Source organism: Carcharhinus amblyrhynchos, chromosome 29 (assembly GCF_965287045.1).
Source record: "Carcharhinus amblyrhynchos chromosome 29, sCarAmb.v2.hapA, whole genome shotgun sequence".
Taxonomy (NCBI): Eukaryota; Metazoa; Chordata; class Chondrichthyes; order Carcharhiniformes; family Carcharhinidae; genus Carcharhinus; species Carcharhinus amblyrhynchos.
The window spans coordinates 1,377,597-1,392,734 of record NC_137352.1 but is presented as its reverse complement, the minus strand read 5'-3'; the positions used below and the strand labels follow the sequence as shown (position 1 = coordinate 1,392,734).

General features: G+C 47.2%; 1 protein-coding gene across 3 annotated transcripts in view; it reads right to left on the bottom strand.

Moving 5' to 3' along the window:
* Window positions 1-15,138, bottom strand: part of usp2a (ubiquitin specific peptidase 2a) — a 115,315-nt gene that overhangs the window by 85,384 nt on the left and 14,793 nt on the right. The window contains exon 1 of one of the 3 annotated variants that reach the window (XM_080214829.1): window positions 12,940-13,030. The exons of the other annotated variants lie outside the window; for them this stretch is intronic. The gene's annotated coding sequence lies outside the window, so the exon portion shown is untranslated. Of the gene's footprint in view, window positions 1-12,939; window positions 13,031-15,138 lie in introns of those variants that run through there. 3 annotated transcript variants of the gene reach the window in all.

Here is a 15,138-nt window from a genome sequence, read left to right as displayed (position 1 = left end):
ACCCATCCCCACCAGTACTGTACCCCAGTGTTATACAGTGACAGACCCATCCCCACCAGTACTGTACCCCAGTGTTACACAGTGACAGACCAGTCCCCACCAGTACTGTACCCCAGTGTTACACAGTGACAGACCTGTCCCCACCAGTACTGTACCCCAGTGTTACACAGTGACAGACCAGTCCCCACCAGTACTGTACCCCAGTGTTACACAGTGACAGATCCATCCCCACCAGTACTGTACCCCAGTGTTATACAGTGACAGACCCATCCCCATCAGTACTGTACCCCAGTGTTATACAGCGACAGACCCATCCCCACCAGTACTGTACCCCAGTGTTATACAGCGACAGACCCATCCCCACCAGTACTGTACCCCAGTGTTATACAGCGACAGACCCATCCCCATCATTACTGTACCCCACTGTTACACAGTACAGACCCGTCCCCACCACTACTGTACCCCAGTGTTATACAGTGACAGACCCATCCCCACCAGTACTGTACCCCAGTGTTACACAGTACAGACCCGTCCCCATCAGTACTGTACCCCAGTGTTATACAGTGACAGACCCATCCCCACCAGTACTGTACCCCAGTGTTACACAGTGACAGACCCATCCCCATCAGTACTGTACCCCAGTGTTACACAGTGACAGACCCATCCCCACCAGTACTGTACCCCAGTGTTACACAGTGACAGACCCATCCCCATCAGTACTGTACCCCAGTGTTACACAGTGACAGACCCATCCCCATCAGTACTGTACCCCAGTGTTATACAGTGACAGACCCATCCCCACCAGTACTGTACCCCAGTGTTACACAGTGACAGACCCATCCCCATCAGTACTGTACCCCAGTGTTACACAGTGACAGACCCATCCCCATCAGTACTGCACCCCAGTGTTACACAGTGACAGACCCATCCCCACCAGTACTGTACCCCAGTGTTACACAGTGACAGACCCATCCCCATCAGTACTGTACCCCAGTGTTATACAGTGACAGACCCATCCCCACCAGTACTGTACCCCAGTGTTACACAGTGACAGACCCATCCCCATCAGCACTGTACCCCAGTGTTACACAGTGACAGACCCATCCCCACCAGTACTGTACCCCAGTGTTATACAGTGACAGACCCATCCCCACCAGTACTGTACCCCAGTGTTACACAGTGACAGACCCATCCCCATCAGTACTGTACCCCAGTGTTACACAGCGACAGACCCGTCCCCACCAGTACTGTGCCCCAGTGTTACACAGTGACAGACCCGTCCCCACCAGTACTGTACCCCAATGTTACACAGTGACAGTCCCATCCCCACCAGTACTGTACCCCAGTGTTACACAGTGACAGACCCATCCCCACCAGTACTGTACCCCAGTGTTACACAGTGACAGACCCATCCCCACCAGTACTGTACCCCAGTGTTACACAGTGACAGACCCATCCCCACCAGTACTGTACCCCAGTGTTACACAGTGACAGACCCATCCCCACCAGTACTGTACCCCAGTGTTACACAGTGACAGACCCGTCCCCACCAGTACTGTACCCCAGTGTTACACAGCGACAGACCCGTCCCCACCAGTACTGTACCCCAGTGTTACACAGCGACAGACCCGTCCCCTCCAGTACTGTACCCCAGTGTTACACAGCGACAGACCAGTCCCCACCAGTACTGTACCCCAGTGTTACACAGCGACAGACCCGTCCCCACCAGTACTGTGCCCCAGTGTTACACAGTGACAGACCCGTCCCCACCAGTACTGTACCCCAGTGTTACACAGTGACAGACCCGTCCCCATCAGTACTGTACCCCAGTGTTACACAGTGACAGACCCATCCCCATCAGTACTGTACCCCAGTGTTACACAGTACAGACCCGTCCCCATTAGTACTGTACCCCAGTGTTACACAGTGACAGACCCATCCCCACCAGTACTGTACCCCAGTGTTACACAGTGACAGACCCATTCCCATCAGTACTGTACCCCAGTGTTACACAGTGTCAGACCCGTCCCCATCAGTACTGTACCCCAGTGTTACACAGTGACAGACCCATCCCCATCAGTACTGTACCCCAGTGTTACACAGTACAGACCCGTCCCCATCAGTACTGTACCCCAGTGTTACACAGTGGCAGACCCATCCCCACCAGTACTGTACCCCAGTGTTACACAGTGACAGACCCATCCCATCAGTACTGTACCCCAGTGTTACACAGTGACAGACCCATCCCCATCAGTACTGTACCCCAGTGTTACACAGTGACAGACCCATCCCCACCAGTACTGTACCCCAGTGTTACACAGTGACAGACCCATCCCCATCAGTACTGTACCCCAGTGTTACACAGTGACAGACCCATCCCCATCAGTACTTTACCCCAGTGTTATACAGTGACAGACCCATCCCCACCAGTACTGTACCCCAGTGTTACACAGTGACAGACCCATCCCCATCAGTACTGTACCCCAGTGTTACACAGCGACAGACCCACCCCACCAGTACTGAATCCCAGTGTTATACAGCGACAGACCCATCCCCACCAGTACTGTACCCCAGTGTTATACAGTGACAGACCCATCCCATCAGTACTGTACCCCAGTGTTACACAGTGACAGACCCATCCCATCAGTACTGTACCCCAGTGTTACACAGTACAGACCCGTCCCCATCAGTACTGTACCCCAGTGTTACACAGTGACAGACCCATCCCCATCAGTACTGTACCCCAGTGTTACACAGTGACAGACCCATCCCATCAGTACTGTACCCCAGTGTTACACAGTGACAGACCCATCCCCATCAGTACTGTACCCCAGTGTTACACAGTGACAGACCCATCTCCACCAGTACTGTACCCCAGTGTTACACAGTGACAGACCCATCCCATCAGAACTGTACCCCAGTGTTACACAGTGACAGACCCATCCCCATCAGTACTGTACCCCAGTGTTACACAGTGACAGACCCATCCCCATCAGTACTGTACCCCAGTGTTATACGCGACAGACCCATCCCCACCAGTACTGTACCCCAGTGTTACACAGTGACAGACCCATCCCCATCAGTACTGTACCCCAGTGTTACACAGTGACAGACCCATCCCCATCAGTACTGTACCCCAGTGTTACACAGTGAGAGACCCATCCCCATCAGTACTGTACCCGTGTCATACAGCGACAGACCCGTCTCCACCAATACTGTAGTCTCATGTAACAACACCAGTGCAGGTACACCACGGGTTAGATACAGATTAAAACTTCCTTTTAATTGTTAATAAACAAAGAAAAGTACAGCACAGAAACAGAGGCCATTTAGTCCTCCAAGCTTATGCTGATCACGATGCCCTAACTAAACTAAAGAAAATATATTATGCCCTTATTGGTCTGTATCCTTCTATTCCCTCCCTATTCATGTACCCAGCCAGATGCCTCTTAAATGTTGCTAATGTGCCTGCTTCCACCGCCTCCTCTGGCAGCGTGTTCCTGGTACCCATCACTCTCTGCATGAAAAACTTTCCCCGTATATCTCCCTTTAACTTTGATGTGTTGGAACTTTTAAATTCTATCAAGATAGATAAGTCGCCGGGACCGGATGGGATGTACCCCAGGTTTCTGTGGGAGGTGAGGGAAGTGATTGCAGAGCCCTTGGCGACGATCTTTGCATCGTCAATGGAGACGGGAGAGGTTCCGGAGGATTGGAGGATTGCGGATGTGGTTCCTATTTTCAAGAAAGGGAACAGGGATAGCCCGGGAAATTACCGACCGGTGAGTCTGACCTCAGTGGTTGGTAAGTTGATGGACAGGATTCTGAGGGACAAGATTTATGAGCATTTAGAGAAGTTTAGAATGAACAGGAATAGTCAGCATGGCTTTGTCAAAGGCAGGCTGTGCCTTACGAGCCTAGTTGAGTTCTTTGAAAATGTGACTGAACACATTGACGAAGGAAGAGCAGTGGACATGGTTTACATGGACTTCAGCAAGGCGTTTGATAAGGTCCCCCATGCAAGACTTCTTGAGAAAGTGAGAGGGCATGGGATCCAAGGGGCTTTGGCCTTGTGGATCCAGAACTGGCTTGCCTGCAGAAGGCAGAGAGTGGTTGTGGATGGGTCTTTTTCTGCATGGAGGTCGGTCACCAGTGGAGTGCCCCAGGGATCTGTTCTAGGACCCTTGCTGTTTGTCATTTTCATAAATGACCTAGATGAGGAAATGGAGGGATGGGTTGGTAGGTTCACCGACGATACAAAGGTTGGTGGTGTTGTGAATGGTCTGGAGGGATGTCAGAAGTCGCAGCGTGACATAGATAGGATGCAAGACTGGGTGGAGAAGTGGCAGATGGACTTCAATGTGGATAAACGTGTAGTGGTCCATTTTGGCAGGACCAACAGGATGCAGGAGTACAATATCAAGGGTAGGAGTCTTAGCAGTGTTGAAGAGCAGAAGGACCTTGGGGTCCGGGTCCATAGGACTCTTAAATCGGCCTCGCAGGTGGAGGATGTGGTCAAGAAGGCGTATGGTGTACTGGCCTTCATTAATCGAGGGATTGAGTTTAGGAATCGGGAGGTAATGCTGCAACTTTATAAGACCCTTGTCAGACCCCACTTGGAGTACTGTGTGCAGTTCTGGTCGCCTCATTACAGGAAGGATGTGGAAGCTGTTGAGATGGTGCAGAGGAGATTTACAAGGATGTTGCCTGGATTGGGAGGCATGCCTTATGAAGATAGGTTGAGGGAGCTAGGTCTCTTCTCCCTGGAGAGACGAAGGTTGAGAGGCGACCTGATAGAGGTTTATAAAATGTTGAGAGGAATAGATAGGGTGGATTCTCAGAGGCTATTTCCCAGGGCTGAAATGGTCGCTACGAGAGGACACAGGTTTAAGGTGCTGGGAAGCAAGTACAGAGGAGATGTTAGGGAAAGTTTTTCACTCAGAGGGTGGTGAGTGAGTGGAATCGGCTGCCGTCAGTGGTGGTAGAGGCGAACTCACTGGGGTCTTTTAAAAGACTTCTGGATGAGTATATGGGATCTAATGGCATTGGAAGTTTCAGATAGTTCTATGGCTTGGTAGGTATGGATGTGATCAGCGCAACTTGTGGGCTGAAGGGCCTGTTTGTGCTGTAGTGTTCTATGTTAACTTTCTCCCTCTCATCTTGAACCTATGTCCCTTGTAGTTGACACTCCCACCCAGGGAAAAAGCTCCTGACTACCTGCCCTGTTTATGCCTCTCATAATATTATAGACCTCTATCAGGTCTCCCTTCAGCCTCTGTCTTTCTAGTGAAAACAATCCTAGTTTATTCAATGCCTCCTCAAAGCCAACACCCTCAAGACCAGGCAACATCCTGCTGAACTTTCTTTGCACTCGCTCCAAAGCTTCCAAATCCTTCTGGGAGTGTGGTGACTAGAACAGCACGCATTACTATGAAATTAAGAAATCTTGAAGAATTGTTAGAAGTGGAGGAGATTTTGTTTGTGAGTCAAAGTATTTACAGCTGCCTGACAGACAAAATCTTTCAAACTGCAATACTATAACAAGTCCCTGTCTACATCAAGGGGGTGAAGTAGAAAGGATCGAGAGCTTCAAGTTTTTAGGTTTCCAGATCACCAACAATCTGTCCTGGTCCCCCTATGCCGACATTATAGTTAAGAAAGCCCCACCAAAGCCTCTACTTTCTCAGAACACTAAGGAAATTTGGCGTGTCAGCTATGACTGCCACCAACTTTTACAGATGCATCATAGAAAGCATTCTTTCTGGTTGTATCACAGTTTGATATGGCTCCTGCTCTGCCCAAGACTGCAAGGAACTGCAAAAGATTGTGAGTGTAGCCCAAACCATCACGCAAACCATCCATTGACTCTGTCTACACTTTCCACTGCCTCGGCAAAGCAGCAGCATAATCAAGGACCTCCATGCACCCCGGACATTCCTTCTTCCACCTTCTTCCATCGGGAAAATGATACAAAAGTCTGAGGTCATGTACCTACTGACTCAAGAACAGCTTTTTTCCTGCTGCTGTCAAACTTTTGAATGGACCCACCTCACATTAAGTTGATTTTTTTTCTACATCCTAGCTATGACTGTAACACTACATTCTGCACTCTCTCCTTTCATTCTCTATGAATGGTATGCTTTGTCTGTACAGCACGCAAGAAACAATATTTTTAACTGTATGTTAATACATGTGACAATAATACATCAAATCAAATCAAAGTAAGCATGTAAAAGGCCAAAAATCAGTCTGGACCAGGATTGTGGAATACAAGTATTTTTTCGATGTGGGTGACACTGGCTGGGCTAGTATTTAACGCTCATCATTCGTCGTCCTTGAGCTGCTTTCCTGCAGTCCCAGAGGTGTAGGTACATCCACAGTGCTGTTAGAAAGGAAGTTCCAGGATTTTGACCCAGCCACAGTGAAGGAACGCTGATTTTTTTTCCAAGTCGAGATGGTGTGTGTCTTTGGAGGAGAACCTCCAGGTGATAGTACTCCAAGGTGTCTGCTGCTCTTGTCCTTCTAGACGATAGCAGTGGTGGATTTGGAAGGTGGTTAAATATCAGATGGAATGTGACAATTCTAGAGGGATCAAGATCTCCAAAAGATCCATGTGAAATATAGCATGGGTGTAACTTGGTGCAATTTTTACTATTGACAGGGTCTCCTTCAGAGCAGATCCCATGTGGAGAAATTCACAACACCAGGATTATGTCGATATGCGCAATCTTCTTGGAGATCCTCTCCATTTGAAGCCGGCAGTTTGCAGTGTCAATGGTAGCCATGATGTGGAGATGCTGGCATTGGACTGGGGTAAGCACAGTAAGAAGTCTCACAACACCAAGTTAACCTGGTGCTGTGAGATCTCTGACTGTGCTTACCCCAGTCTAAAGCTGGCATCTCCACATCACAGAAATTCACCCACCGCTTGTCGTGCGTATTGTGAGATTCATCCTAGGAAGCACAGAAGGTTAAAAACTAACGGAGCTTTAATTGGAGGGTGGTGTTCACCACCTGGCTGTTTCTTCACTGGTCGCTGGGTCAAAATCCTAGAACTCCTTCCCTAACAGCACTGTGGATGTACCTACACCACAAGGATTGCAGGGGTTCATGAAGGCAATTAGGAAGAAATGCTGGTCCAGCCAGCAACACCCATAATTAAAAAAGTGAAAAGGAACAAAATCCTGAGGTGTTGCATCAGGAGCACAAAGAGTTGTTGAATAATTCTGATTTCAGATCCGTTCTGCACCCTCACACAGCACAATCACCCTCCTGCCCCAATCTCACACTCACACCCAGCTCGGCAGAGCAGCCCACCCTCGTCTCAATCTCAATATCTCACAGCAACTTGTTGGAATCCAGAAATCTGTGGATAACTAACTGATTTAGATCGTGAATCCATTCAGTTGGACTACAAAAAGCATCACTGTTACCTTCTCATGGTACTTACAGATGGACAATTGTAGTACAGAAGGTCAGATGGTCTGATCATTATCACATTGTTGCTTGGGGAGCTTGCAGTAGACAAATTTGCTGCCACATTTCCACTCATGATGTGGATATGCCGGTGTTGGACTGGGGTAAACACAGTAAACTACATAAACACAGTTTACTACATTTCCACTCTACAGCAGTGAACACACTTTTAAAAAGTGTTTTGTTGGCACTTTGGGATACCTGGGGTGCTGTAAGACACGGAAGAAATACCAGCTTTTTGTTCTCTGGCAATGCTGCTGGAGATTGTCGTTTACCCAGAGTCCCAGTGAAAGGCACATTCACCAGTCACTCTCAAACAGCTACATAATAAACGCTCCCAATAAAATATTGATAAAGTCAGATTACTGACTGTGCTTCGATTCTCAGTCCCAGTGCTGACAGCAGGATCTCACCATCACTGCTCACTCTGTGGACTTCGGGTTTCTGGGCTCTCTTGGAGAAATTATAACACAGTCTGTGATGCAGAACGACACAAACATAACATTTCTGAAGGACTCACTGTATCCACAAGACACTCAGAGCACAATATCACCCTGAAACGCTTATACTCTTGATTATTTCATGTCAGGATATACAGAGTTTGAATGTCTCAGATTACTCAGCACATCCCTTAGTCCTGTCACCAGAGCACATTCTCAGAAAAGGGGGCCAATCATTTAGGAGTGAGATGAGGAGAAATTATTTCACTCAAAGGGTTGTGAATCTTAAGAATTTCTTGCCTAGAGAGTAATGAATGCTCCACAATATTTAAGGTTGAGAGAGACACATCTTTGGTCTTTCAGGGAATCAAGGTGGGGGAGGGGTGACTAGTGGTCAACAGGCTCGATGGGCTGAATGGTCTACTCCTGCTCCTATTTCCTTTGTCCCGCTTCAGAAACACAGCTGAAAAGCAGCTCACATCAACAAGGCAACTTTAACACAATGGAATTAAAACAGTGCTGAGTTGTGATAGAGGAGATAGGGGTGCTGACAGAGGGGGATGTGTGAAGTGGGAGCAAGGTGAAGGGTTGGGGAAGAGAGGGGGAGAGTATAGGGCAGAGTGGGGTAGGATAGGTGGGGAAGGGGAAACTAAAGAGGGTTGATGCAGTACAGATCCAACTTGAACTGACCCAGGCGTGTGACTCAGATCCCAGTGAGGAAGAACATCACCCTGAAATGTTCTGACATCTGGATTACACAAAAGGCTTCAGTGATCAAAGCACCAAACTAATAAAGGATTCTAAAACAGATGACAGGTTCCAGGTGCATTGATGGGAGCGGGAATCTGGTTAGGAGCAGTGTATGGAATCTGGGCAGGGACGGGAATCCGGGCAGGGACGATCATAGAATCATAGAACCCTATAGTGCAGAAAGAGGCCCTTCGGCCCATCGAGTCTGCATCGGACACAGTCCCACCCAGGCCCTACCCCCATATCCCTACATATTACACCCACTAATCTCTCTAACCTACGCATCCCTGGACACTAAGGGACAATTTCTTAGCATGGCCAATCAATCTAACCCACACATCTTTGGACATCTAATGTTCAGAAAGCTATTCTGCTGATGAAAATCAAAAACGTAAATAACTGATAACCCTGTGAGAGACACAAGGCAGATGAACAGACTTTTATTCTCAGGTTCCTGACAAAAGACTGGATCCCTGACAACCTGGACCCAATTCTCCCAAAGATTGAAGTGACTGTGAAGAATTGGTGATCCCTCAGTCACAACTACTCAACCTTTTCTGGCAGTGGCAGTCTAACCTCGGAACCATGTCCCCACTCTGTTTTGTACCAATTACCAACTCTGCTTCCAGCACCACCACCACAGACCTGTGACAAAACTAATGTAACCGCAAGGATGGGTTGTTACTCAGACTGTAAAGCCATGTGTACAGTGGGAACTTCTCCACTTTGTCAAGGATGAAGAGGATTACCACAAATCAAAGTGAGTGACAGCCTGGAGATACAAAACTGAAACTTGTGAAGATTTGTTTTTAAAAATGACCTTTCTGGCACTGATGAAAAAATGATATTTGCATCTGATATTTTAATTGGAGCGCCTGGATTTTAAATAAATTGTATATGCTGTACAGTAGATCCACTTGCATGATCAAAATCTCTCAATTTCCTTTAAACCAGATTCAGATGTCAGCATTTAGAAGGATCATCATAACTAACTGACACCCAGATGCAAAGAGACAACTAGTGCCAGAGAAACTATCGAGAGGAAGTCACTTCATTCAGTCAGAGGGGAGTGGGTTAGAGGAAGAGGAAACAGATCTGAAGCAATCCTGAGGTAGGAGAATGGACATTAGACACCAAACCTGCATTCATATAGTGCCTTTCCTGTTCTCAGGATGCTGCAATGTGCTTCTCAGACAATCACATTTTACTCAGTTTGATCTATTTACAATTTTCCAGAGATATGTGTCACTCTCAGGTTAAGAATCATGCCGGTTGGTGTGAGACGAGACTCATGTCAGCCTACACTGGGTGAAGATGACAGATTTCCTTCTCTGAAGAACATTAATGAACCAAATGGTTTGAACAAAATCCATCACTTTCATGGTCACTTTTACCGAGATCTGCTTTTTATTTCCTGATTTCTTTTTTAAACTCAGTTCAAATTCTCCATCACACTCTGTAAATGATGGATGCAGTAACATAAGCAGTAATATCAGCATGATATCACATACAGGAATGAGCAGTTCATGTACTTTGGTGGTTTCAATTACAGTAGGAATGTTGGCTGGGGCATTTGAGAAAGCAACACTTTGGCATCTTTTAGATCCACCTGAGAGGACATATTAGCCTCCATTTTGCATCTCACCAAGAAGACATACTTTTGACAGCGCGGCACTCCCTCAGCGCTGACCCTCTGACAGCGCGGCACTCCCTCAGCGCTGGCCCTCTGACAGTGCGGCACTCCCTCAGCGCTGACCCTCTGACAGCGCGGCACTCCCTCAGCGCTGACCCTCTGACAGCGCGGCACTCCCTCAGCGCTGACCCTCTGACAGCGCGGCACTCCCTCAGCGCTGACCCTCTGACAGCGCGGCACTCCCTCAGCGCTGACCCTCTGACAGCGCGGCACTCCCTCAGCGCTGACCCTCTGACAGCGCGGCACTCCCTCAGCGCTGACCCTCTGACAGCGCGGCACTCCCTCAGCGCTGACCCTCTGACAGCGCGGCACTCCCTCAGCGCTGACCCTCTGACAGCGCGGCACTCCCTCAGCGCTGACCCTCTGACAGCGCGGCACTCCCTCAGCGCTGACCCTCTGACAGCGCGGCACTCGCTCAGCGCTGACCCTCTGACAGCGCGGCACTCCCTCAGCGCTGACCCTCTGACAGCGCGGCACTCCCTCAGCGCTGACCTTCTGACTCTGCAGTATGTTCTCAGGATTAATTTTTTTCAATATTATATCTGGTGTGTCAACCTAGCTGATGTACTCAAGTCCCTGAGTGCAGATTGTCTATATGCCCTCTGGCTCTGAGTTGAGAGTACTGCTCACTGAACCACTCCCACTGCCTAAAGATGAAACTATGGGAACGCGTTCAAACGAGTACATCAGTCCCAAACCTGTGATTTTACCCACAGATCCAGAGTGACACGTTCTACCAAAGGAATGAACTGTAACATCAATCTCTCAGATCTCCCATCCCAGGAGACAGTGTGAGCAATGTAGTTACAGCATAATCAGCAGCCTAAGGCACTGGGTGGCACAGAAGCTTAAACATCCAGCCATATACCCTGCAGTCAAATGCAACCAATCCTGAGAGCCTCACCATATTATCAGCCTGATGTGTTGTCCTGGATGGGGTGAGCAGAAACTCACCAACTTCAGTGACTACACTAATCACAGAAATTTACAGAACATTGCTAACCTCTCGCTAACTTGTGAAGCATTACTGGTGTGGAAAGTGTTACTGAAGTTAAAAGTGAAGCAGATAGTTGAAGCGCAGTTAGAGAGAGCTTTGATCCGTGCTCTGTCAGACCTGGAAATATTTGACAGCAAATGAGAAGCTATTTATTTTCCAGCACCAACATCTTGCTCTCAAACGATTGACTTTGAGAGTTTGGAATATTGCTTGAACTGAAAGCATCATCAGATATTACCTGAGCTCAGTGCCTCAGTGAAAGATATAAATTGCAGCCTGGTGTCCCAGAACAACACCAAAAGTAATAAATTAGTCATATTTTTAAAAGATTACAAGCTAAAATTTAAATGGTATCAATTTTACTTTCAATTATTAGCACTTGCAAAATTAAATACCTAACTTTAGTAATGTGATCAATCACAGCCTAACAGCGCAACAAGTGAGATCAGACATCTCATTACTGTATTAATCCCAGTCACATCACAATCTAATTTGTAGGGAGGAGTTAAAATCCAAAATTTAAATTTATATTTAAATTGTTGAGCCTACTGATGTTCTTCTGCAGAGATTATGTATAATTTAAATGCATAAATCCCTTCTCTATAAATATTTTACAATTCCATAATACTTTTACTTTTTATAAACTTATCAACTGCAAACTATTCTAAATTCACAGCCATTGAGAGCCTTTGTGAGAGGAAACAGAAAGCTTTTGCCAGCTTCAAATCCATCTCCAGTAACTGTTTTCAGCAGAAATGAGATCACCCAAGTGAAAATTCCCTGTCCTTACCCAGAATAAACTCTCCTCAGGTTTGGAGACATTAATCCGATTCTCAGATGACAAACAGATAGTGACATTACCAGAATCAGACCCTCTTCCAACCTCCATTCCCCATGTTTTCAGCTCCGAACAGATTCTGGTGTTTGAGAATTCCGGGTTGCATGGACCCAGCTGACAGGCTGTTAACACAGGCTTAGCTATCTTAAAGCAGAACGGAATGTGAGCTAAAATTATCCTCTTCCTTCATTTCCTGATAAGGAATGCAATGACAGACAAGGCCAGTTGGTGTAGCGGTAAACCCTAAGACATTCCAGGGGCAACAGCTGAACCCTCTGAGCTGGACTTTCAATCCCCGATTGGGGACCTGACACCCAGATGATTTCAGGGTCCCAATGCGACCACAATCACATGATTTTTAAATGCAGAGGTCCAAACTGGACTGGAAGTAAATTTGGACCCAATTTAAATTGTTTGGTGCTGCCTGGAGGGAGGCACTGGCTCTAGAAGCCAACTTTCAAAGGCAAAGGCAGCCATAACAGGGTTTGGGGTTGTCGGGGGAGAGGGGATGGAGCTGGCAGGAAAGGAGAAAGCCTGGAGCCCAGTGGCCCGGAAAATAACCAAACATTCACTTAACAGGTACTTCACTCACTCTGTTCAAACAACGACAATTTTGTGCCACAGCACATACAATGTTTTTTTTAAAGATTTTAAATCAGCAGCAATGATAAATAATAAATTCCTGCTGTGCTTTCAGCAGTTATGTGCTAATATACTGCAGACCAATCACTCTTTCTGTTCTTACCTTTGAAAATTTGATTCTGTCCCTCTCCAGCCCGTTAACAAGTTCTTCAAGTGTAACAGCTAGTTAATTAGAGGCAGGCGTGTAGTTGGCCCGCCCCACCTCTGCAGCCCTGCCTTTTAAAATTCCATTGCGACAGTGAGGTTTGGAAGACTGACACATTATCTGGGAGAGCTATTTTCTTTCTAAGTGTGCCTGCACCTGATTCGGTCCCAGCGGAGCACTGAAAATCCAGTTCTCGATCTTCAGTCACTGTCTACACTTAGTTGGATAGATGACAAACAAGGCCAAGTGTAGCAAAGTGGCCACTGCTCAATAAAATCCCAAACACCTCCCTCCAACTTTGTGACTTGCACAGAATAATGAACCTGCATTTTTCAAGACACTACATCAAAGTTTACAACTTCAATATAGAGACAGAAGCTTAAAATATTCAGTCAACACTTGTTTAGGTTTAGACCAGATAGGCCTTTGACGAGGTACCAAATGGTATGTTGTTACAGAAGGTTAAATCTCACAGGATCCAGTGAGAGGTAGCTAAATGGATACAAAAATTGGCTAAATGACATAAGCCAGAGGGTGGTTGTAGAGGGTTGTTTTTCAAGCTAGAGGTCTGTGTGACCAAGGTGTGACTCAGGGACTAGTGCTGGGTCCACTGACTTTTGTCATTTATATTAATGATCTGGATGAGAATATAGGAGGCATGGTTAGTAAGTTTGCAGATGACAATAGGATTGGTGGCACAGTGGACAGTGAAAAGGGTTATCTCGGATTGCAATGGGATCTTGATCAATTGGGCCAGTGGGCTGACAAATGGCAGATGGAGTTTAATTTAGATAAATGTGAGGTGATGCATTTTGGTAGACTGAACCAGGACAGGACTTATTCAGTTAATAGAACATAGAACATAGAACACTACAGCACAAACAGGCCCTTCAGCCCACAGGTTGCGCCGATCACATCTATACCTACCAGGCCGTAGAACTATCTATAACTCCCAATCCCATTAAACCCCATATACTCATCCAGAAGTCTTTTAAAAGACCCCAGCGAGTTCGCCTCCACCACCACCGACGGCAGCCGATTCCACTCACTCACCACCCTCTGAGTGAAAAACTTACCCCTAACATCTCCTCTGTACTTGCTTCCCAGCACCTTAAACCTGTGTCCTCTCGTAGCGACCATTTCAGCCCTGGGAAATAGCCTCCAAGAATCCACCCCATCTATTCCTCTCAACATTTTATAAACCTCTATCAGGTCGCCTCTCAACCTTCGTCTCTCCAGGGAGAAGAGTCCTAGCTCCCTCAACCTATCTTCATAAGGCATGCCTCCCAATCCAGGCAACATCCTTGTAAATCTCCTCTGCACCCTCTCAATAACTTCCACATCCTTCCTGTAGTGAGGCAACCAGAACTGCGCACAGTACTCCAAGTGGGGTCTGACAAGGGTCTTATAAAGTTGCAGCAATACCTCCCGACTCCTAAACTCAATCCCTCGATTAATGAAGGCCAGTACACCATACGCCTTCTTGACCACATCCTCCATCTGCAAGGCCGATTTAAGAGTCCTGTGGACCCAGACCCCAAGATCCTTCTGCTCTTCAACACTGCTAAGACTCCTACCCTTGATATTGTACTCCTGCATCCCATTGGTCCTGCCAAAATGGACCACTACACATTTATTCGCGTTGAACTCCATCTGCCACTTCTCTGCCCAGTCTTGCATCCTACCTATGTCACGCTGCAACTTCTGACGTCCCTCCAGACTATCCACAACACCACCAACCTTCGTATCGTCGGTGAACTTACTAACCCATCCCTCCACTTCCTCATCCAGGTCATTTATGAAAATGACAAACAGCAAGGGTCCTAGAACAGATCCCTGGGGCACTCCACTGGCGACCGACCTCCATGCAGAAAAAGACCCGTCCACAACCACTCTCTGCCTTCTGCAGGCAAGCCAGTTCTGGATCCATAAGGCCAAAGCCCCTTGGATCCCATGTCCTCTCACCTTCTCAAGAAGTCTTGCATGGGGGACCTTATCAAACGCCTTGCTGAAGTCCATGTAAACTACATCCACCGCTCTTCCTTCGTCAATGTGTTCAGTCACATTTTCAAAGAACTCAACTAGGCTCATAAGGCACGACCTGCCCTTGACAAAGCCGTGCTGACTATTTCTGATCATTCTAAACTTCTCTAAATG